The following is a 22000-nucleotide window of genomic DNA, read 5'->3' on the forward strand; positions in this document are numbered from 1 at the left end:
CATAAGCCAGTACTCCTCAGAGATGGAGAAGGTCAGTAACTTCACATTCCTGGGTGCCCCTATCTCAGAGCACCTGCCCTAGACCCATCATATAAATATACTTGCAAAGAAAGCACGAGAGTTCCTCTACTTCCTGAGACACTGCAGAGATGCAGCACGATATCAAAAATCTTGACAAACTTCTATACATCTGTGGTGGAAAGTGTGCTGACTGGTTGCATTATGACCTTGTACACCTCTGGTGGAAAATTTTACATGTAGTGGATTTAGCCCAGCATATCACGGGTAAAACCCTCCCAGCCACTGAGCACATCTACATGATACGCTGTTGTAGAAAATCAGCATCCATCATCAGAGATCCTCACCACCCAGGCCATTCTCTCTTCTCGCTGCTGCCATCAGGTAGAAGGTACAGGAGCCTCAGGATTCACACTACCAGGTTCAGGAGCAGTCACTACCCCTCAACCATCAGGCTCTTGAACAAAATAAGATAACTACACCCATCCATTGAGATGTTCCCACAACCAATGATCTCACTTTAAGGACTCTTTATCTTGTTATTTCATGCTCTCCTTATTTATTACTATTTATTCATATTTGCCTTTGCACAGTTTGTTGTTTATTGATCTTGTTACTGTTCTGTAGATTTGCTGAGACTGCCCACAGGGAAAGAATGCATGTGGTGACATGCAGGAACTCTGATCATAAAATTTACTTTGAACTTTTGAAGAAATTTCACCTAACCTGTCAAACAAAAGGGATGTCTTTCTTTTGGGAGGCTGTGCTCTCCCCTGGCCCTAGACTACCTCACTACAGAAAACATCCACTCCACGTCCTCTATCCAGGCCTTTGCTGTTTCATGGACCAAAGGTTTTGCAAGCCAGTTCATGACACCAGTGCATTGATGTAGCGCACAAAGGAACAGAATGAAGAATAAAGTGTTACAGTTACAGAGAAAGTGCAACATATGCGGACAATAAGGTGCAAACCTCATGATGAGGCACAGTATCAGTCTTGAGTCCCTTTTCTTGTGATCGCAAGACCCTGCTGACAGTGTTAACGTGGAACGCTGGAAGTCCAATTCGCTGATTTTATTGGTGGCTGGGAGGGGAGCGAGGACTGGGCCTCGAGCCACAGTGTCGCCTGCTCACAGCTGCCAAGGAGAAGCATTGGACTCAGTGCGCCCCACCAGATGCGGTGCAGCATGGTGTCCAAGCAGGAGTCCGTGCTGCCCCTCCGTGTTCACTCAGCAGAACACAAGTTCTACTGTGTACAACTGCAGACTGCTGCAACATTCATGGACTCAAGGACTTGGGACTTTTTTTTGTGTGTGACTGCATTTTACTGCTATCTTATACGTGCTATTTGTGCCTTGTGCTGTAAATGAATGTTGGTACTGTGTTTTGTACCTTGGCCCCGGAATAACATTGTTTCGTTTGGCTATATTCGTGCGTATTCAATGAGATTTCCCCCTTTGGTCTCCCAAACTCTGAGTACAGGCTTACAGTATCAAACATGCATATAGCTGGAGCGCCCAAGACTTTTACGCAGAGCTATATTTGACAATGTGGAGTGGAGAGTGAGTTTGTAAATCTGGCCGGAGCAAAGAATGTAGGAAATGGTGAGGGTGGAGTGCCACAGGAGGGTGTGGGACAGGTGGCAGAGAAGGAGTGCCAGGGGCAGGTGGTGGACTGGGTGCAGACACACCCAGCCCCAAGACACCAGGTAAGGTCATTTGATTCCAAACAATTGGTTTATTAATCATTACAGAATATCCCTCTGGTGCTTCCTAATCCCTCTCCCTTTTTCCAACTACGATTCCCCTCTCCCTGCCCCCTTCCCACTTTCAGTCGACAATAAAGAACTGTATCAGAATCAGGTTTATCATCACTCACATACTGTATGTCAAAAATGTTTCTTTTTTGCAGTGGGAGTACAGTGCAATACATAAAACTAATACAGTACTGTGCAAAAGTCTTAGATGCCCTGGGTCTATTTGTGTGCCTAAGATTTTTGCACAATACTGAAGATGGTGAAGTTACAGGAGTCCAACCCATTACACAAAAGGTCCATAGATCACTACCACATGGAACGATGCAGAGAGAAAAGTTTTGCATTTTGTATATACAGATCGCTTCACCACATTAATGTTCCTACAAAGGACAAGCAATAACACAATGCAGAATAAAGTGTTATATAGTCAAATGCAGTGTAGGTCGAAAATAAGGTGCAAGAGTCTGTCTTATCGGACTGCTCAATAATTTAATAACTGTGGGTTGGAACAGAGATCCCCAACCTTTTTTGCACACGGACCGCTTTAATATTGACAATATTCTTGCGGACTGGCCAACCGGGGGGGGGGGTGGGGGCGGGGGGGCCGGTAGGGAGGTGTTCAACTTCAAGTTCAACAGTGTGTGATAGGGAATGAGGAAAGGTGCAGCTGACTCATATCGTTTCATAATCATCAAATCATATTGTTTCCTCACAGCCCGGTGGTTGGGGACCACTGGGTTAGAAGAGAGAATGTCGGTGGTGGGTGGGGTCTTTGATTTTTGCTTTACTGAGACAGCGGGAAGTCAGAATTCACGGAGGGGAGGCTGGTTTCCGCGATGTGCTGAGCTGTGTCCGCAACGTTTCTCGCAGTCACGGGCAGAGTAGTTGTTGTACTGAGCAGAGGTTCATGCAGACAAAATGCTTTCTGTGGTTCATCAATGAAAATTGGCACATGTCAACGGGGACATGCCGAATTTCTTCAGCCTCTCGAGGAAGCAGGGGCACTGACAAGCTTTCTCAAGGTTCACAGTACACTTATGATCAAAGTACGTAAACATTATACAACCTTGAGATTTGTTCCCTGACAAGCAGCCAAAAGACAAAGAAACCCAAAAACAAAAAACACCCATTGTGCAAAGAATTCAAAAAACCACATCATGCCCATAAGAAAACAATAAAAATAACCCATAAAAAAGACCAAACACCCAATGTGTAATGAAAAAGAGATCATGCTAATGGTAACCGCAAGCAAGCAGTGTTTCTGAACTGAAGTCTACAAAAAGAGTCCGAAACACATAGTTCAGTGCAGAGCCAAGTAAACCTTGTGCAGCAGCAATCTTAATCAGCCTGTACCTCGTCTCGTGCCCCGACACCCTGACTTTTCCAATCTAGTCCGGAGCTTAACTCTCCATCCGAGCATCAGGCCTTGCCGCTTTGAGCAGTGATATCTGAACCAGCTCGCTCCTCACCACCCTGACCTCTTCAATCTGGCTGGGAGCTTAAATCTCCACTGAAAGAACGGGTTCTGCCCCTTGGATGGGCTATACTTCGCCGCCGCGATCCGGCCCGTAAACCTCCGTCTGACCATCGTACTGAGTCATGCCGATACGCTCTGGGGCTTGGACCCCCACGGCTTTGATTCAGCCCGCGTCCAACCCTTCATACTCTTGGCGCCAGGCTTGTCGGCTGCCCTTGCCTCGGCTCTGCCACATCGAATTGTCTCCAAGTCCAAAGGGAAGTTACAGACTATTACTTGCAACGACCGCTTACCAGAAAAAGTGTGATTAGTGAAGTATTTAGTTGCTATCCTCATTTTGTTTGCTGCCAGCCCCAAGTCTCAGAGGTTCACCAACACATTCTTAAACCACGTCTAGGATGATTGGACCAAGGCAGACTATTGGCAACATTCACTCCAAGGAATTGGAAGCTCTCAACCCCAGCACCGTTGACGTAGACAGGAGTGTATTGTGTGGAGGTAACTGAGCTAATGACCAAGGTGGTTAAGAGCCTGTTAGACAGGGATGTACAGGGAATGTATCGCCTGCCCTGGGTGGGAGGGAGGAAAGGGGCTTGCCACATTCTGTTTGGTTGTGATCTGTATTTCTTTGTCGAGCATGGTGGGCATGGTGTGTTGGCGCCAGAATGTGTGGCAACACTTGTGGGCTGCCCACCCCCACACCCACACACACACATTTCACAGAACGTTTCGACTCAGTTGTGAAAAGTAAATCTGAAATGGAAATCTGAGAAGTGCAGACAGAGTCCGCGGAGGGGAGGCTGGTTTCCCTGAGGTACTGAGCCGCGCCCACAGCTCTCTGCTGCGGAGTCGGTGTAGACAGAGTCCACCAGCCACGGGCTGAGTCTCGAACAAGGAAGGAAGTGCAAGACAAGGGACCAACTTTGAAATGACTGGCACAAACCCATCAGAAAGAGGAGCATAATTAGGCCATTCAGCCCATTGAGTCTGCTCCGCTATTCCACATTGAATATTTATTATCCCCTTCAACTCCATTCTCCCACCTTCTCCCTGTAGCCTTTGACATCCTGACTAATCGAGAACCTATCAAGCTCTGCTTACTCAAAAAACTTGGTCTTCACAGCCATCTGTGGCAATGAATTCTACAGACTCACCACCCACAGGCTAAAGAAATTCCCCATTGTGTCTGTTCTGAAGGGATGTCCCTCTAGTCTGAGGCTGTGCCCTCTGGTCCTAGACTTTCTCCTCTATTGGAAACGTCCTCACTCTATCTCAGCCTTTCAATACTCAATGACAGCCCAACTCCAGCAAGTACAGCTGATGAATCCCTGGAACTCTCTATCGCTTGGGACTGGTTGACTAAGGCAATTTCAAGAGGGTCAAGATACATTTTTGAACCACGCGGTTTGGTGGTGGGGCAGTTATCTGGGGCGATGAGGAATTAGTGTGGAAGACAGACTGAACAGCAGGGCAGGCTTTGGGAAGGGGTGGGAAGGAAGTAAGTGGACTACTCATCCTGTCTCCTCGCATGTGAGATGGCAGGGTTATCTTGGGGCTGGGGAGTCCGCCGTCAGAGCAAGGATGGTGCCATTGGCAAGACCATAGTCGACTGCTCTCCTCTATCTGGAGATAGCATTACAGACCACTGCAGCACAGAAACAGGCCCTTCAGCCCATCTAGCCTGTGCCAAATGGCTATTCTGTCTCATCCCATCGGCACACACCAAAGTCCTTCACGCCACCCCCCCCACCATCCATGTACTTATCCAAACTTCTCTTCCATGCCAAGATCGAACCCACATCCACCACTCCCACACCACACTCTGAATGAACTGGTTTCCCCTCAGGTTCCCCTTAAATATTTCAGCTTCCACCATTGTAACCTCTAATCTCACCAAACCTCAGTGAAGGAAGCCTACTGTATACCTCCAAGATCTTGCCTAGTAGGAGGTACTGTACCTAATAAAGTAGCTGCCGAGTATATTTGCCCATGCCAGCCAAGGTCCCTCACAGACCCTAATAAGGATGTACCTAATTTCATTCAGAAACAGATGTTTGTTTTCAAAGTTTAAAGTAAATGTATCATTAAAGTACATGTCACTACATACAGCTCAGATTCATTTTCTTGCGGGCATATTCAATAAATCTATAAAATAGTAACTATAACAGAATCAAAGAAAGAGCAGCCAATTTGGGCGATCAACCAGAGTGCAGAAGACAACAAACTGTGCAAATATGAGTAACAATAATAATAAATAAATAAGCAATAAATACTGAGAAGATGAGATGAAGAGCCTTTGAAAGTGTGTTCATTGGCTGTGGGAACATTTCAATGATGGGGCAAGTGAAACTGAGTGACATTATCCCCTTTGGTTCAAGAGCCTGATGTTGAGGGGTAATAATTGTTCCTGAACCTGGTACTGAGAGTCCTGAAGCTCCTGTGCCACCTTCTTGATGGCAGCAGTGAGAAGAGGGGTGGTGGGGGTCCTTCGATGATGGATATTGCTTTCTTGCAACAGCGTTTCATGTACGTTGGGGGGGGGAGGAAGCTTTACTCGTAATGGACTGGATCACATCCACTACTTTTTGAAGGTTTTTCTGTTCAAGGGTATTGGTGCTTTCACACTAGGCTGTGATGCAGCCAGTCAATATACTCTCCACTACACATTTATAGAAGTTTGTCAAAGTTTTAGACGTCATGCTGAATCTCTGCAAACTCCTGATGAAGTAGAGGCGCTTTCTTCATAATTGTGTTGGGTCTAGGACAGATCCTCCAAATTAATAACAGCCAGGAATTTAAAGTTGCTAACTCTCTCCACCTCTGATCCTTCGATGAGGACTGGCTCATGAACGTCTGGTTTCAATCGTCTAAAGTCTATAATCAGCTTCTTGGTCTTGCTGACACTGCGTAAGAGGTCGTTATTATGGCACCACTTAGCCAGATTTTCAATCCCCCTCCTGTAGGTTGATTCGTTAGCACCTTTGATCCTGCCTACGACAGTAAACAAACTTGTATATGGCATTGGAGCTGTGCTTAGCCACACAGTCATAGGTGAAAAGCGAGTAGAGCAGGGGGTTATGCACACAAGTCTTGTGGTGCACCTGTGCTGATGAAGATCGTGGAGGAGATGTGTAATGACAATATGGTCTGTCTGCAGGAAAATCATTGCAGACACTACCTACCCTTCAAATTGCCTTTTCCAAAAGCTCCCTTCTGGAAAGAGGTATAGAGCTACTAAAACAAAAACTTAGCATAGTGGATAGCACAACATTTACAGTACAGGCAACCTAGGTTCAATAGCCCGCCACAGCCTGTAAGGAGTTTGCACGTTCTCTGCGCGACCGTGTGGGACTTCTCCGGTTTACTGATCACTGTAAATTGTCCCATGTTCTTCTCCCGCCTTAGTTGGCGCAACAGGCAGCAACTTTGCTGCTTCTTTAACACTTGTCTGTTTCTATGAGGCCAAGTTGCCAGCTCGACATTCAACCCAGCACGGGTAGAACTTGTGCAAGGAGCCGGCTGCACCTGAGCCCTGGACCTTTTTGCCCCAAAGTCTGTTGCAGATGGCACACCACCACCAGTACGAACATAATCAGCGGGGATTAAATCGGAGTTTGCTGGCCGGCATGGCTCGAGAACCCAGAGGGACCTATTCCACGCTGTAGACTCCACCATCTTAAAGTTTCTTCCCCAAGATAGTTAACTATTCTGGTTAGCTTTCTATTACCTCAGTAACTGCACTGTAAACACTTCAAACAGTTTTTTGAATGCTGTCTACATTGTAAATACATGCTGATGTTTATACACTTAAATGCATCATATTCCCTATCCATGGCTCTAAATTTGTTTTGCACAATTCTTTATTCTGTACAATTGTTTAATTTTATTTTTGATGAGCAGTGGAAAGGATGAACAGATTCAAGCTCTGAGTGTGAACATCTCTGAAGATCTATCGTGGGCCCGACATATTGATACAATTATGAAGAAGGCACGTCAGCGGCTATATTTCACTGGGAGCTTGAGCAGATTTGCTATGTCACCAAAGACTAACAAACTTCTACAGATGTACTGTCGAGAGCATTCTGACTGGTTGCATCACCGTCTGGTATGGAGAGGCCACCGCAGAAGATTGGAAAAAGCTGTAGAGGGTTGAAAACTCAAGTCAGCTCGATCGTGGACGCCATCGAGGACACTTTCAAAAGGCGATACCTCAGAAAGGCAGCACCATTAAGGAGCCTTGCCACCCAGAACGCGCTCCCTTTTCATTACTACCTTCAGGGAGGAGGTACACAAGTCTGAAGACAGACACACAACATTCTAAGAACAGCTTTTTTCCTCTGCCAGATTTATAAATGGTCAATGAACCCATGAATGCGACCTCATTATTTGTGCACTACTGATTTGTTTCTAATACATTTTTATTATAATTTATAGTATTTATGTCTTGCACTGTACTGCTGCCGCAAAACAAATCTTACAACCTATGTCAGTGACACTAAACCAGATTCTGATTTTAATTTTATTTCAATATACCACAGCAATTTTCAAACACAAATATTCGCCCAGCGGCAACTTTATTAGGCACACTTGCTCGTTAATGCAAATATACAATCAGCCAATCATGTGGCAGCAACTCAGTGCATTAAAGCACGGTCAAGAGGTTCAGTTGTTGTTCAGCCCTAGCATCAGAATGGGGGAGAAATGTGACCTCAGTGATTTTGACTATGGAATGATTGCTGGTGCCAGATGGGGTGATTTGAGCATCTCAGAAAGTAGTGGGATTTTCATGCACAACAATCTCTAGAGTTTACAGAGAATGGTGCGAGAAACAAAAAAAAAATCCAATGAGTGGCAGTTCTGTAGGTGAAAACGCCTTGTTAATGAGAGAGGTCAGAGGAGAGGGGCCAGACTGGAAGGCGACAGTAACTCAAATAACCACGCATTATAACAGTGGTGTGCAGGAGAGCATCTCTGAACACACAACAGGTTGAAGTAGGTGGCCTACAGCAGCGCAAGACCACAAACATGTACCCAGCGGCCACTTTACTGGGGTGGGGGGGGGGGGAGTTAATAAAATGGCCGCTGAGTGTAGTTAAGAACCTTGAAGTGGATGGGCTACAGCAGCAGAAGTCCACGAACAAGTGCAGGAACACATGTCCTGTATGTGGTAAAGTGGCTACTGAATGCATGTCACTGATATTAAACCTCCTGTTGATACCATTGGGGTTCCTTAAAGTTGTTATAGCTGGGGGTGGTAATGGGGACAAGCTCCCACTACCTACTAAATGCTCCCAACGGCGTGTGTCTGAAATAGCCTCTGACAACCAAGTCCAGCTCCTGGCATTCATGTTTGGCTTAGCGACTAGGCCCAGTGGAACCGTTTCTACCAACAGTGCCTTAAAAACCAGTCACTTCGGGCAGATGAGGCTTGTCAGCCATGGTTGACAGCTCATCCAGGAGAAGGAAAATTCTGATGTCGAACAACCACTGCCTTGTGACTACACCTGCTCATGGGAAAGGCTTCAAGAGAAAACCCCTGATCCTGAGAGATGGGGGGGGTGGGGACTGAGACGACTGCAGAGACAGGATCCCACTCCAAATCACGGAGCAGACAGGAGATCTGAAACCACCTGAAGAAAAGCAGAGACAAAAGGAAGGAAGTGGGAGACGGCCGATGGAAGGACGTGATCCATCGGCACTGTAACCCTCCTTTCCCTCTGTTCCGCAGCACAACAGGACCTGGGTGTGTGAGAGAACCGATAGGGAATTTGGCAGGAGGATTCACCAGGACACCATTTGAACAGACAAAATGCTCAGGTCCACTGGCTGCGGAAGTGGAGGCACCAACCCCCAAAGAATCCTGTCCATTCCGAGGGGAGACAGCGTGCGGTTTGCGGGGAGGAAAGAATTCACAGAGAGAGAAAGGGACATGAGGTTGGAGGGCAGTAGGCAAATTCCAGCTCTAATGAGTGGTGTCAGGGAGGATTGCGGGGGGTCTCGAGGGTGTCAACAGGGGGCACAGAGATTGGAGTCAGGGGGTCAGACAATGTAAAAAAACATTGAAGGACAGCAAAAGACCGGGAGATGCGGCAAGTCGTCTCTCTGCCTCCCCATGGGTCGTGCTTTCCCTGCGCACACAGCACGTGTGTGTGTGTGTGTGTGTGTGTGTGTGTGTGTCTTTCTCTCTCCCTCTCTCTCTCTGCGGAAGTGTTTCTGTGTACGTGTCCCTATATGTATCTGTGCATGTGTGTGTCAGCACCCACTGTGTCTGTGTGCACGTCTGTCTGAGTGTCGGCTTCAATTTCTGTGTGCATATGTACGTGCCTGTGCCTGCCTGTCTGTGCCTCAGCGTGTCTGTGAGTATGACTCTTCCTCTGTGGGTCTGAGTGAGGAGGGAAGGCAGCCAGCCAGCGAGATGGTAATACCCCAGGGACAGGAAGCAGGAAGTAAGAGTGTGTGTGTGTGTGTGTGTGTGTGTGTGTGTGTGTGTGTGTGTGTGTGTGTGTGTGTGTGAGAGAGACAGACAGACAGACAGACACACACACACACACACACACAGCCGGTGACCTGCACCTCCCCAGCTGGGCTGTTCACCAGGCTCTCGACCGCAGCCTCCGACACAAACAGCCCAAGCTCTGGGCTCTCTACTACACGGGACCGCCTCCAGGGCTGCAGGGGCAGCAGAGGCGTTCCAAGAAGGAATTGGTGCAAGCCACCGCTCCGTGTATGCACGCCGGCCTCCCGGTGAACACGAGCCCTCTACCCGCACACACCCAGTCGCACGACCAGCTGCTCTCACGTAGGAACGCAGTCCCATTTGCCAGCTGGGCCCAAGGTGGCCGCTGCAGTTTCCCGCCCAGTAAGGCTTTCGAACGTCAGAGGTAACCGGAGCAGACAGAGGAAACAGGAGGAGAAGATGGCAGCGCACCGTGCATGCGCAGCTCTCCGGTGAAAAATGATGTTGTATCTGTTAAATAGGGGCTGTGGACAACTTCTGATTTGATGGAGATAGACATGAAAGCACAGAGGAACATCTGGAGAAATTTCTGAAACGCCCGTCCGCTGCTGTCGTTACTGTGTGGTTGGGAATCTTTTGGAGGGTAGGCCTCAAAATCCCCGGCCTTGCCTGCTGTTGGCAACCGAGAAGGAGGTCAAGTCGCTCGTACAGAGATGGCGCTCAGTACTCGGTGTTGGAGAGCTGATCAGAGCTCGAAGTTTTCGGATGACTCAGAGTCGGATTGTGGTCGGCATGGCAGGGGGAGTTTTTCTTCCTTCTCCCGTCTGCGTGAGATGTGGGACACTTGAGAGACTTTGAACTTTACTGTGCTCACGGACTTTCTTCATGAAATTATGGTATTGTGCACTGTTTGTAACTATATGTATAATTATGTGGTTTTGTCAAGTTTTTCCAGTCTTGGTTTGTCCTGTGTTTTTTTGTGATATCACACTTGAGGAAATAATGTATCATTTCTTAATGCATGCATTACTAAATGACAATAAAAGGGGACTGTGTGTCTTCATAATCTAAAAACACACACGCTCAGGGCAAGAAAGTACGATCCCCTGACAGAGAGCAGTGGGAAATGCAGCTGGGTCTTTGGCGATATAAAGCATTACACTTTAAAGTCGGAGTGCAGGAAATCGGAAGCGAAGTTAGATCGATCTGAGCACTGGGCCAATGTGGAAAAGTCACATACAGGCCGGAACGCGGCACCGGGGTCCAGACCCAGAGCGGCCCAGGTCCCAGAGTGAGGAAGTGACCCGATGTTTGGGCAATTTAAAAGGCCGGGTGTCGGGAAGCAGAGGCGAGGGTTGGGCCGGTCTGGTTTGCTGCTTCAGGACGTTTATTCCACTACGTGCTGAACTGAGCCTGAGGCTGCAGCCTGCTCTACGATTCGCGTCCAAGGACTCACTTTCGTTCTAAATGCTGTTTGCTTACTTTTATTGTTTGTTTATCTTTCTCTCCCGCTCTACACTTTGGGCGTCTGTGTTTTTTTTTAAACGAGATCTCTTGGGTTTATTGTTTCATGGCTGCCTAAATCTCAAGGATGTACAAGGTATACATACTTCGATAATAAAAGTACTTTGAACTTCTTGCCTGTACATTCGCCCCATGAACGTCTGTGTGACTGTCCTGCAGGTGCTTCCACATTCCAAAGACGTAGGAAGAGGTTAGGGTTAGTAGGTTGTCGGTATGCTCTGCAGGCACCACAACTTACCTGTTTAATCACAGCCTAATCACAGGACAACTTTACAACAGATTGTGGGTATGCCATGCCATGAGGTAAACAGGAGAAGGTCCGCAGATCCTGGAACTCCAAAGCAGCACAGACACACACAAAACGCTGGAGGAACTCAGCAGGTCAGGCAGCCTCTACGGAAATGAATAAACAGTCGACGCTTCGAGCCGAGACCCTCCAGCAGGACTGGAAAGGAAGCGGGGCAAGAGGCCAAAATAAAAAGATGAGGGGAGGGGGAGGAGGATTTGCCAGAAGGTGAGAGGTGAAGCCAGGTGGGTGGGACAGGTAAAGGGCTGGAGAGGAAGGAACCTGATAGGAGAGGAGAGTGGACCAGAGGAGGAGGGGACCCAGGGGGAGGTGATAGTCAGCTGAGAAAAGTTAAAAGGTCAGAGTGGGGAATAGAAGAAGAGGGGGAGGGGAGGGATTCCTTTGCTTAACTGAAAGGAGAAATCAATATTCATGCCATCAGGTTGGAGGCTACCCAGACAGAATATAAAGTGTTGCTTCTCACCTTTTTATTCTGGCGTCTTCTCCCTTTCCGGTCCTGATGGGGGGTCTTGGCCTGAGACGTTAACTGTTTATTCAGATGCTGTCTGACCTGCTGAGTCCTCCAGCACTGTGTGTGTGTTGTTTATGAATCCCTTTTCTACTTTCCTCAATCCTCTACTGCAAGAAGGAAACCGGCATGCACTACTTCATCCCTTGTACCCAGCAGCTGCCTGTACCTGACCCAAGATCAGCGATATGGGAGCAGAATCAGACCATTTGGACTTTCTAGTCTGCTCCACCATTTCATCATGGCTGATCCATTTTCCTTTCACAGTCCCAGTCTCCCGCCATCTCCCTGTATCCCTTCATGGCCTGACTAATCAAGAATCTCTGTCTGAAATACACCCAATGACTTGGCCTCCACAGCTGCCTGTGGCAACGAATTCCACAGATTCACCACTCTCTGGCTAAAGAAATTCCTCCTCATCTCCGTTCTACATGCTCTATTCCGAGGCTGTGTCTTCTGGTCTTAGACTCCCCCACCATAGGAAACATCCTCTCCATGGAGGTCTTCCACCATTCCATAGGTTTCAATGAGGCCACTCTTCACTCTTCTGAATTCCGGTGAGTACAGGCCCAGAGCTACCAAACGCTCTTCACATGACAAGCTGTTCAATCCCAGAATCATTTTTGTGAACCTCCTTTGAACCGTCTCCAGTGTCAGTACATCCTTTCTTAGATAAGGGGCCCAAAACTGCTCACAATCCTCCAGATGAGGCCTCACCAGCGCCTTACTAAGATTTAACATTACACCCTTGCTTTTATTCTCTAATCCTCTCAAAATGAATGCTAACTTTGCATTCACCTTCCTCACCACCGACTCAACCTGCAAATTAACTCTTAGGGAATCCTGCACAAAGACTCCCAAATCCCTTTGCACCCCAGATTTTTAAATTTTCACTCCTGAGGATCTTTTTCCTGAGCCGGGCCCCAATGTCCCTGGTCATCCAGGATTCCTTATTCCTGACAAGACTGGCCCTGCACAGAGACGTGAAGACGCAGTGCTTGTGCTCTCGACATCTCACCTTTAAGAGCCTCGCACTTGCCAGACGACTCCCTGGCTGCAATCAAACCATTCCAAGTAACTGCAGCAAGTTTTCCTCTCCGATGCTGTTAACATCAGAATCAGATTCAGAGTTAACTTCACGTCAACAGTACAATACATCATAAATTCATATCGAAATCGGACGGCAGAGGGGAAGAAGCTGTTCCTGAATCGCTGAGTGTGTGCCTTCAGGCTCCTGTACCTCCTCCCTGATGGTAACTGTGTGAAGGGGGCCTGTCCTGGGTGGTGGGGGTCCTTAATGAAGGACGCCACCTTGCTAAGGCACCACTTCTTGAACACTTGCCTTTCCACGATTTAGAGCTGCAACCCGAGGACCGGACTGGTCCCTTTCCAGCACTCATCTGAAGTGGCACACACGTTACGTTGTATCGTGCCGGCACCACAAGAATGGTGACACATACAAGCTGCCCCCCGCCCCCTTCGGAGTGCGCTGGCCGTTGATGCAGTACGGCACATTGCACCGTACACCTCGACGTTCCGACATACGCACGTTAAATAAAAAAAAACGCAGAGGCAGAAGAGATTAAGTTTGCAATCTTGTTCCGCACAGGCACGGTGGGCCGGACCCTCGGGAGCTTGGTAGCCCGGACGAGCAGAATCGACCGCGCCAGAAACGCAGCGACGCTTCCCGGCTGCCCCCGCCACAAACCCTGGACTGTGCTGGTCGTTGACGCAAAAGATGCAGTTCACTGAATGTTTTGATGGATGCGTGATAAATAAAGATAATCCTCTGAAAGCTAAACGCGAGAGATTCTGCCGATGCTGGAAATCCAAAGCAACACACACACACACACACACACTCAGCATACATGGAAATGGAAAAGGGTCGGTGTTTCGTTCTCTTCCTCAGGACCAGAAAAGCAGTGGCGGGCGGGGGGGGGGGGGGGCCAAACTCCAGGATAAAAAAGCGTGGGCAAGTTGGGAAAACCTGCCGGGGGCTTGGAATGGGAGCGGGGAGGGAGAAGGTGGAGTGGAGTGGAGCCCTCAAGGCTGTCACTGGCGAAGTAAACAGCACCACACGCAGAAGCCAGTGGGACGGAGTGTAGCCAATTCTGTCGTAGCTGAGATAAAAGGGCAGCCAGATTACACAAGGCCCCGCACTAGCAGTCACGCCCCAGGGAGAAAGGCCCTTCAGCCCACTGAGTCCGTGCTGGCCCATCTACACCAATCCCATATTATTCCCCTGACTTTCTCAAGTCTTCCACCCCGCAAGGATGAGTGGGGGGGGGGGGGGGGAGGGGAATCGATAACACCAGCAAACTGGCACGTTCGTGGGAGGGAACAAGAGAGACTAGGGGAAACCCGATGGGGATTACAAACTGAGCCACTGTACTGTCCCTCACACAGTCGGTTTGGGGCCAGAGGAGGAAACTGTCCTCAGCACGGCAGCAATACTACCAAACAACATGGCCAACTAGGAAATCCACACCACCCAGAAAACCCATTCCAGTATGGGGGAGGAGGGGGGGGAAGGGAAGGAGACGGTGGGGGGGGGGGGGGGGGACAGAGAGAAAAAGCCAGCCAGAGATAGAGGTGTGCACATGGAGGTTAAGACAAGTACACAAGCAACACCAGGGAGAGACACAAACAGAAACACTGGACAAGGTCAAAGATGAGACAAGACAGCTTTCCCTGCCTTCGCAGACAGCCCTGGAATGTTTATTAGCTCAGTACACAGCCATGGGCGTGCATACAGATGACGGGAGGGACCGGGACAGGGGCGCGGCGCAAGTGTCGGGAAATGCAGTGACGGACACATGTCATCTCACCCGTTTATCCCCCGATGAGGGTTGTGTGTCTGCACGCATGCGACCAACTGAATGTGTCAGCTCACATTTCACACACCATCTCAATTCTCTCTCGCTCAAAACCTCAGTTCACTGCCGCTGGTGGGGGTGGGGGATGCGACTCGGGGGGGGGGTGCGCGACTGGGGGGGATGCGCGACTGGGGGGGATGCGCGACTGGGGGGATGCGCGACTGGGGGGATGCGCGACTGGGGGGGATGCGCGACTGGGGGGGATGCGCGACTGGGGGGATGCGCGACTGGGGGGGATGCGCGACTGGGGGGGATGCGCGACTGGGGGGGATGCGCGACTGGGGGGGTGCGCGACTGGGGGGTGCGCGACTGGGGGGGATGCGCGACTGGGGGGGATGCGCGACTGGGGGGTGCGCGACTGGGGGGTGCGCGACTGGGGGGTGCGCGACTGGGGGGTGCGCGACTGGGGGGTGCGCGACTGGGGGGTGCGCGACTGGGGGGTGCGCGACTGGGGGGTGCGCGACTGGGGGGTGCGCAGGGGGCATGCGACGAGGAAGGGGGGAGGATGTGACAGTTCTGTCTGTTTTGAGCTCATAACTTATATTTGTTGTTCATCATTACTATGCAGTGATGGACTCTTTAGGATTATTGGTACCCGAATCTCAACCGAAGTGAACTGAGGCAGGGAGGAGGAGCAGGACTGGGGCAAGAGGAGTGCGACTGGGCAGAGGGTGGGTAATAAGACAGGGCAAGGGCCGCGGAGGGGGATGAAGAGGACAAGGTGATGGTGGGATTGGGGGGGGGACGGAAGAGGACGAGGTGGGAAATGGGGAGGAATCTCGCAGCAAAGTCCGTAGTTGCCCTTATTTAACCAGTCTCAGGACATTCCCGGTCCGATGCCATCTCCGGCGGTGAATCTCCCTTTCGCACCCCATCACCGACCGACGCCTCTCAGCTCCCCACCGACTGTGCTTTTTCCACTCACCGGCCCTCGGCAAGATCCCACGGGCTTTCCGCTCGTAGCTCCGCGGGCCGTTTTCGCTCAGCAGTCACGGTTCATACGCATTATTTAACCCAACAACAGAAAAGTCTGTGCGAACGTGTAGGCGAATTAACAAAAGAGGAGCGGGGTGAGGGGCGGAGGTTGAAGCCGGCACAAAACAAAAGTGAACGCGCACCGCGAATGAAGTGCGCGACGATAAAAAGTCAACACTTTGAAGAAGTCGAGACAGACGCGGCGAGACTGGCAAATGCAAACACGGGGCGCCGAGCCGAAGCAGGTCGCGCCTGCTACATGTAAACAGCCGCCAGCGTGGGGCGGGTTACCGTCGCGGCGAGCGGGTGAAACCGGAGGGCACGGGTGGGCGTAGGATAGTTTGCAAAATGATTTAATGTGCATTTGGACACGCCGAGTTTGCATCGGTGCAACGGACGCGCAGTGCTTGCACCAATGCATCTATTGCAAAGAGTTTTTGCATCGATGCATCTGACGCGCAGAGTTTGCACCCGTGCACCGGCGTTGGATGAGAGTGCGCAGGCGGCGATGGAGCGTGCATCGCAATCGGACCCCGGGAGGGAGAGGGGCTTCGCAGGTCAGAGGTCACGGGACTCCCCGGACGCGGTATGTCTCCGCTGACTGCTTACCTCACGCCGGCCGGCCGCCAACGCCTCTCCCCGAGTTGCGGGCAGGACCGCCTGCGGAGGTGAGTGGCGAACCGCACTCGGGTCCGGCACGGTCCGCTCCGCTCGGTTGTCGTGTCCCGGCTCCGGCCCCCGCCGACCTGCCCTGACGTGAACACACGTGACCCCGAACGCCCTCCTACCCGCGCACGGCGCGTCACCGCGCAAGCAGGTGGGCGGGGAGACTGAGACAGAGGGGGGAGCCGCGCCCCAGCGGGGCGGCGGCGGCCTGGTTCTGCTATTGGTCGGGAACCGTGCAAGGGGCGGGGCAAGCAGGGCTGGCCGGCACGTGGCGGCAGAGGGGGAGAAGGGAGAGGGGCGCGCGGGAGGGGCGTGGTGAGCCTCCCTATTGATCGACGTCACTGAGGGAATAGGCGGGACAGAGTGCCAGGAGGCCAATCCATAGCCGGCGACCAGTTTGGGGGTTGGAGCACGTGCCGCCCACGATCTGCCCATTGGTCGTTGAAGGACAAGCCGCCGGCGAGAGTCGGGGTCTGGAGAGCCGCTTCGCGCCGGCCGGGGAGCACGCGGGTGCCAGACGGCGCTTAGCCATTGGCTGTCCGGGCTGCAGGGGGCGGGTTGCGCGGCTCTCCGAGCCAATAGCACGACGGAATAGCCGCCTTCCCGCCGCTCCCCCGACTCGCTCTCGCAGCTGGTTGTTCCCTCAACGCCTACTGGGCGAAACACTGGCCTTGAGACAGTTCTTCAGCATCACTCCGACTGGGAGGCTCCCTCATCCAGTGATCTGCGCCACGACCCCTCCTGTAGGCGGACACTCCCTCAATAGCCTTCACAGAGTGGGATGCTCCCTCACCACTCAAAGCACAGTGGGATGCTCCCTCACTACTCATCATCCAGTGATCAGTGCCTCGAAAGACACTCCCTCAACAGCCTTCACAGAGTGGGATGCTCCCTCACCGCTCATCACACAGTGATCTGCGCCTCGACGGACACTCTCTCAATAGCCTTCACAGAGTGGGATGCTCCCTCACCGCTCAAAGCACAGTGGGATGCTCCCTCACTACTCATCATCCAGTGATCAGTGCCTCGACAGACACTCCCTCAACAGCCTTCACAGAGTGGGATGCTCCCTCACCACTCAAAGCACAGTGGGATGCTCCCTCACTACTCATCATCCAGTGATCAGCGCCTCGACGGACACTCCCTCAACAGCCTTCACAGAGTGGGATGCTCCCTCACTGCTCATCACAGATTGGGATGCTTCCTCACCAGTGCTCCCAGCCCAGCGAGCTGGATTATGGCATGTTTACTTCCCCTGTCAGGGGGAAGCTCCCTCACTGCCCCTCCCACAGTGACACACTCTTTCACACAAAGGGAAGCTCTCTCAATGCCCTTCCTACAATGGGAAAGTCTGCACCCACTCCCACAGTAGGGTACTCCCTCACACAGTGAGAAACTCCATCACTATCCCACAGCAGACTTCCTCCGAGGAGGAGGATCTTGGATAGATGGTACCAGTGTGTCCGCATAGCCAGCAACTGATTTCCCCGTCTGCGGAACAGTTTATTCTTCTTCTGTCATCATGGTGGTTGGAGGTTCTGCCGGAGCCCGTGATCTGCAGTCCAAACTACAGTTCTTGGCAAATGGTGGGTTTTCGGATCGGCTGTGTGGCCAAGCGCTTCGCCATCTCCAGGAACAACCTGGAAGACGAGCGGCCCTGTGGACAACCCGGATCCTTGCAGATTCTGCGGACTGAAGTGTCGTGGGAGACAGACAACCTTGTAACCACCGGCTGCTGTCTGAAGGAGGGCTGTACTCGAGCGATTTCCCCTCCTCTCTCTCTTTGGATGGAGAGTGAGAGCCGGTCGGGGGGAGGGTGCGCGTGTGGAGAAGTGACGTGGAAGATTGTAATGGAACGACGAGTTACTGGTCTCCCACTCTCATTGTTGCAGGAGCGACCTCTCTCCCTCAATGGAGAGAGAGAACCTGTCTGAGATACCAAAGTGTTGGGTTATGGACTGTACTTTGTGATGAACGCTAGATCAAGATCTCTTTGAAGGGGGCTTTTGCCATTGCGTGCATGGTGGGGGGTAGTGGTCAGAGTGCTTTCGCTGGTGCAAGTGGAGGGGAGAAGGGGGGGTTTGATGCTTCTGCTGCTGTTTGTGTGAAGGAAGGGGGTGAGGGGTTCCAGGGCTTTGATGTTTCTATCATTCTTTCTATGGGGGTTTCTTGTTTTGTGGATGTCTGTGAAGAGTAAGAATTTCAAGTTGTATACTCTGATATTAAACTGAACGTTTGAACTGTAACCCAAACTTCACATTTGCATTCCTTACCACCAACTCAACCTTAAGTTAACCTTTAGGGAATCCTGCACCTCTAATGGTCAGAATTTTCTCTCTGTTTAGGTTGATTGATTGGAATACAACATGGAATTGGTCCTTCCAGCCCCTTGAGCAATCCCCTGATTTAACCCTAATCACAGGACAATTTACAGTGACCAACTGGTACGTTTTTGGACTGAGGAGAGGTAATCGGAGCACCTGGAGGAAACCCACACAGTCACGGGGAGAACGTACAAACTCCTTACAGACAGCGGCAGGAATTGAACCCAGGTTGCTGGTACTGTAAAGCGTTGTGCCAACCACGACGCCACTGCACCACATCCCTTAAGCTCCACACAATAGGTCTTCAAACACTCCTGAACCTCAGCAGATGCAACACAGGTCCCTTTGCCTCCTTCCTCCCCACTGTCCTAACCTTCTGTCCTGATACGGCAGCCTACAGAAGTGAGCTAGGTCAATGGGTTGAGTGGCACAACGACCCCTCACTTCACATCTGTAAAACTTAAGAGCTGATGGTTGACTTCAGGAAGAAGGAGGTTCAACTACAAAGGACAATTGCAGTGGAGAATCAGTGGCTTTAAATTCCTGGGCATTTACATATTGAGTTCCCTGTCTTGGGCCCAGCACACAGATCTGGGAAGACTTTGGGCTTAAAGAGGTTGAGCTTGTCACCAAAACTAACAAACTTCTACAGATGTCCTTTTGAAAGTGTCCTGACATCCCAGTCCGGTACGGCAATGCGAATGTGCAGGAAACTACAGAGAGTGATGGACTCAGCCCAATATACCAGGGGCACATCCCTCCCCACCATCAGTCGTATCTACAGGAGGTGCTGCCTCAAGAAGGCAATGTCCATTGCCACCTTGTAAAATTATATGTAATTTGTAATCCAAAGTGGCGCCAAGCTATGACCTTTGTTAATTCACGGCTCAGATTTTTTAGTTTTTTTAGATTTTAACTTCTTTTTAGGCTTGTAAGAATAGTTCTGGGGACAGGGAGGGGAGTTGGGTGTCAGGTTAGGATTTAGGGACAGAGATGCAAGGGAATTAGAAGTCTGGTGGGAGTCTGAGTCTCTGCTCTCCAGTCGACGCAGTTGTTGGACATCTGTGGCCTGATGTCAGAGTAGACAAAAGCTCCCCCCACCCCCACCAGGTTAGCAAGTTGTCAGCAGGTTCCGGAATCAGAGTTCTAATGACCCCCTGGGTTTGTGAATTGGTGAGTCCAGAGCTTGAGGCCCGGTGTTCAGTGATCGGTGTGACCTGGGATCGATACCGGGGGTCGAATCAGAAGTCCAGACGTCAATGTCCGTTCACCGGAGCCAAGTCTGCAAGTCTGCTGTGTCTGAAAGCTGATGACCGTGTCCACTGGAGGCTGGAGCCTGTCGCCTGTCCTGACGCTAAATTACTGTGTGTGCGTGCAGGTGGGAGGGAGAAATGGGGCTTGTTGTTGCAGTTGCTGTTGTGTTCTGTGTTGTTCTGCCAAGCACTCTGGGCATGCTATGTTGGTGCTGGAATGCATGGCAAGCAGTACAGATTGTCCTCAGCACACCCCTGGGTGCGCTGGCTGTTAATGCAGATGTCACATTTCTCTACGTTTCGATGTGCATACACGCGGCAAACTTGTTTTTGTTCCTCAATTTGTTTTTTCTCTAATGAATGCTGCTTATCTGATTTGACACGCCTGTGATATTGCTGTAAGCAGGTTTTAAATAGCACCTGTGTAGACATGTAGTCGAGTGTGCAACGATAAACTTGACTTTGACCTTGACTTGAATCACTTTGGTCCAATGTAGAGCATTGCGTTCGCTGCTCACGCCCTGTTTCCCTCTACCTTGGAAAAATCAGATGCTGATTTGGCAATGTGGAAACGTAACACTTAAAAGCACCAGCGAGCAAAAGATCGGGGTTGAACTCCCACTGCTGTCAGTAAGGAGTTTGTACGTTCTCCCTGTGAACGCATGGGCTTCCTCCCCACATTCCATACATTTAGGGTTAGTGAATCATATGTATGCTGTATTGGCACCAGAAGCAAGGTGATGCTTGCAGGCTGCCCTCAGCATGATCTAGATGCAAGAGACGCTTTTCACCTTGTTTCGGCGTACATGGGACAGATAAACCTGATCTTTTAAGATCTTTCTCTTTGACTGCTTTGCAGAGAGACTGCATTCAATCCGCAGAGATGACTCCTGTGAATCTTACAACCAAGTCCAACGCAGTCCTGATGAAGGGCCTCGGCCCAAAACATTGACTGTTTTTTCCCCCTCGTAGATGCTGCCCGGCCTGTTCCTCCAGTATTTTGTGTGTGCCAACTGAACCTTGAGGATTAGCACCTTATCTCCCATCTGGCAATGTGGCAGCCCGCAGGTGGCAATATCAAAGTCGTTCAGCACAGGAACATCATCTCTGTCCTGGCTGTGATGCCAATTTTACTAACACCCATCTGCACATGGTCTACATTCCTCCTCTATCTGCCTGTTGTATCTGCTTTCACCGGCACCCCACCCACCCATTCATTCCATAAGACCATAAAACACAGGAGCTGAATCGGGCCATTCAGCCCATCAAGTCTGCTCCACCCCATTCCATCATGGCTGATTTATTTTCCCTCTCAACTCCACTCCCCTGCCTTCTCCCCATAACCTTTGAGGCCCTGACTAATCAAAAACCCATCAACTTCTGCTTTAAATATACCGAATGATGTGGCCATCTGTGGCAATGAATTCCAGATTCACCTTCCTCTGGCTGAAAAAATTCCTCCTCATCTCTGCTCTAAATGGATGTCCTTGAATTCTGAGGCTGTGTGGACTCCCCCACTATAGGAAACATCCTCTCCACATCCACTCTATCCAAGCCTTTTGATATTCGATAGGATTCAATGAGATGCCTCCTCATTCTTCTGAACTCCAGCAAGTACAGACCCAGGAACATCAAATGCTCCTCATACAGTGACACTCGAGGCCTACCCCAACCTTTGTAAGCGTCACCATCCTTCCTCCCCGGGCTGCTGATCGTTGGTGCAAAATAATGCACCTCACTGTATGTTTCTATGATTCAATGTATATGTGACAATTATGTAATGGCATATTTCACTTTGTTTCGATGTACAGGTGACAAATAAAGCTCATCTTTAAAAGGTTTTTCTGAGGGTAATCTTTA

General features: G+C 50.5%; 1 protein-coding gene across 3 annotated transcripts in view; it reads right to left on the reverse strand.

The window, feature by feature from the left end:
* Nucleotides 1–16681, reverse strand: part of LOC140190051 (methyl-CpG-binding domain protein 1-like) — a 160978-nt gene extending 144297 nt beyond the window's left edge. For 2 of the 3 annotated variants that reach the window (XM_072246487.1, XM_072246480.1), the window contains exon 1: nt 16507–16681. The gene's annotated coding sequence lies outside the window, so the exon portion shown is untranslated. Of the gene's footprint in view, nt 1–13064; nt 13150–16506 lie in introns of all 3 variants that reach the window. The other variant, XM_072246481.1, reaches the window with a different exon arrangement.
* Nucleotides 16682–22000: the final 5319 nt, after the last annotated feature.

The sequence above is a fragment of the Mobula birostris genome, chromosome 29 (assembly GCF_030028105.1).
Source record: "Mobula birostris isolate sMobBir1 chromosome 29, sMobBir1.hap1, whole genome shotgun sequence".
Classification (NCBI taxonomy): Eukaryota; Metazoa; Chordata; class Chondrichthyes; order Myliobatiformes; family Myliobatidae; genus Mobula; species Mobula birostris.